The sequence below is a fragment of the Gorilla gorilla genome, chromosome 16 (genome assembly GCF_029281585.2).
Source record: "Gorilla gorilla gorilla isolate KB3781 chromosome 16, NHGRI_mGorGor1-v2.1_pri, whole genome shotgun sequence".
NCBI classification, from domain to species: Eukaryota; Metazoa; Chordata; class Mammalia; order Primates; family Hominidae; genus Gorilla; species Gorilla gorilla.
Genome location: NC_073240.2, coordinates 45,823,451 through 45,826,489, shown reverse-complemented (window position 1 = coordinate 45,826,489; position 3,039 = coordinate 45,823,451). Strand labels below are relative to the sequence as shown.

The following is a 3,039-nucleotide window of genomic DNA, read 5'->3' as shown; positions in this document are numbered from 1 at the left end:
GAATAATGACATAATGGCCACACTGGAGTTGTATTTGTTTTCTCCTGAGCAGTAAGATTTCAAAGCTGTCTTGAAGGTTGTTGCCTGGTAGCAGAGATTTGGAGGAGGGGAAGGCAAATTTAGAAATATATTCTATGACTAGGGCTCTTTATAGAAAAGGTAAAAGGATGAATTGATAAGGATTCTGTTTTTTCAGAGCAGAAGAACTTGATAAGGAGTCTTAAGAAGCTGACATTTTAAAAACAAAAAACTCAAGTTGTTATTATAGTATTATGACACTTCTGCATAATTTCCTAACAAAGACCAGCATTCATAGTGCTGAGGAAGAGACTTTTCCAGGCATTTTACTGAATAAGCTGTAAAATGCTGCCTTTGACTTTGCTGGTGGCCTGCTTGGCATAGCTTCTCTGGGCCTCTGCTTAACTTTCCCAGACAGCACAGCACTTTGAAACACTCTCCCCACTGAATACAACTAACAAGTTCTTGATAAATCTCTGCTATCAAAACTTCTTTGGATTCTTACCTGGCAGGGGAGATGCCATGATCATGAAGGTGGTTTTCCCAGGGTGAGGCTCACCCATTGCACTCCATAGGTGTGCTTACCCCTGTGATTTCCCCAAATGCGGGAAACTCAACTGCATAATTTGTGGTAGTGAGGAACTGCATTCGTGCTTTCCCCTGGGAAAAAAAAAAGAAAAAGGAAAAAACTTATTTGGAGTTTAAAATATAATTAATTAAAAATCAATTCTGTGGGGTCACATATCTAGGGGAGACTTTAACCCATCACAGATACTGGATCTGGATAACTTGCAATAACCCAGTGTCTGTGATGGGTTAGTCTCCCCTTAACTTATCACAGATACTGGGTTATTGCAGGTCTGGATTACATAGTGCACTAACAAGAAAAATCAGTGTGCCATAGGTCCTTGGTGTTCCAAAAGTCAGAATAGTTATAAAATCCTGACTATGGCTTCCTCCATTGCTTCATCAGCTATTCAGTTACTCACACCTAGCTATTCACAACAAAAGAAAGAAGCAACAACAAAAAAAAACCATAAAGTTTCTTGAAGAACTTGGAAATAAGGTTGACAAGGAACATTAAACTAGTAAAATCCATATGCAATAAAAGAGATTAATAGAGGCCACCCTGAGGAACCATTAACATACTTTCCATTAACAAACCTGAAGAAAGCACTAAGAAGAGTTAGGAAAAGAGAGTCAGAGAGCAGGAATTTTAGTCTAGAACTATCCAAGGAGAGAGGCACTTTGATAGTGGTGGCAGTGCTGGTGGCACAGGTAGAGTGGAAGCAAGGAGACCAGTTGAGGTTCCTGCTATATGCCAGCCAAGAATGGTGATTTGGACTTGGATAAATGGTGGAAGTGGAGGTGGATTGAAGTAGACAGATCCAAGATTTATTTTGGATGTAGGATCCATGGAACTTCGTAAGGTGTGAGCTTATGGGAGTTGAGGAGAAGATAGCAGAAAGGCTGACTCCCAGATTTCTGGCATGACTAACTGGAAGGATGAAGATACACTCAGCTGAGATTTGGGGAGGAGCAGATTTGGGGAAAATATCAAACATGTAATTTTGGGTAGGCCAAGTTTGAGATGGTGTCTTTGTCTATTTTGTGTTGCTATAAAGGAATATCTGAGGCCGGGTGATTTATAAAGGAAGGATTTATAGGACTCATGGTTCTGCAGGCTGCACAATAAGCATGGTGGCAGCATCTGCTCAGCTTCTGGTGATGGGCTGCAGGTTGCCTCCACTATTGGCAGAAGGGAAGGGGGAAGGAGAGCGAGCATGCGCTGAGATCACATGGTGAGAGAGGAAGCAAGAGAGAGCAGGGAGGTGCTAGGCTCTTTTTACCAACCAGCTTTCATGGGAACTAACAACCAGCATAATAGAGTAAGAACTCACTCACTTTACCTGCGCCCACCAACCCACAAAGGGAGGGCATTAATCTGTTCATGAGAGGTCATCCTCCCTGACCCAAACATTTCCCATTAGGCCCCACTTCCAACATTGGGATCAAATTTCAACATGAGTCTTGGGGAGACAAACATCCAAATTATAACATTCTGCCCCTTCCTCCCAAACTCATGTCCTTCTCAGATGCAAAATACATTCTACCCCAATAGTGCCCAAAGTGTTAACTTGTTCCGACATCAACTTAAAAGTCTAAAGTCCAAAGTCTCATCTGAGACTCAGGGCAAATTCCTTCCAGCTGTGAGCCTGTAAAATCAAAAACAAGTTATTTAGTTCCCAGATGCAATGGTTGTACAGGCATTAGGTAAAGATTTTCATTCCCCAAAGGAGAAACTGGCCAAAAGAAAGGTAACAGGCCCATGCAAGTCTGAAACCCAGTAGGGCAGACAGGCAGACATTAAATCTTAAAGCTCCAAAATAAACTTTGACTCCATGTCCTGCATTCTGGGGACACTGGTTTGAGGGATGGGCTCCCAGTGCCTCAGACAGCCCTACCCCTATGGCTTTGCTGAGCGCTGCCTACATGGCTGCTGTTATGGTTTGGAGTGGAGTGCCTGAGGCTTTCACAGACTGAGGTGCATGCTGCTGGTGACTCCATAATGCTAGGGTAGAGGGCAGCAGCCCTTCTTCCACAGCTACTAGGCACTGCCCTAGTACAGTTTCTCTGCAGTGGCTTGCCCCTGTGGCAGGCTTCTGCCTGGGCACTGAGGCTTTCCAATACATCCTCTGAAATCTAGGTGGAAGCTGCCCAGCCTCTACCACTCTTACATTCTGGGAGCCTGCAGACAACACCATGCGGAAGCTGCCAGAACTTAAGGCTTACACTCTCTGGAACAGCAGCCTGACTGGTACCTGGGGCTGTTTGGGCTCAGGCTAGAGCTAGAGCAATTGGGATGCTCCCCACATCCTGCGGTGGCACAGGGCAAAAGCACCCCAGGCCTGTCCCCTGAAACCATTCTGTCCTCATAGGCCTCTGAGCCTGTGATGGGAGGGATGACCTCAAAGATTTCTGAAATGTCTTTGAGGTCTTTTCCCCATTGTTCTATTAGCA

General features: G+C 44.5%; 1 non-coding gene across 1 annotated transcript; it reads left to right on the top strand.

The window, feature by feature from the left end:
* Window positions 1-515: 515 nt before the first annotated feature.
* LOC115930896 (U1 spliceosomal RNA) lies at window positions 516-681 on the top strand. Its single transcript, XR_004067488.2, has one exon. It is a non-coding gene; the product is annotated as a U1 spliceosomal RNA (small nuclear RNA).
* The last annotated feature ends 2,358 nt before the right edge of the window (window positions 682-3,039 follow it).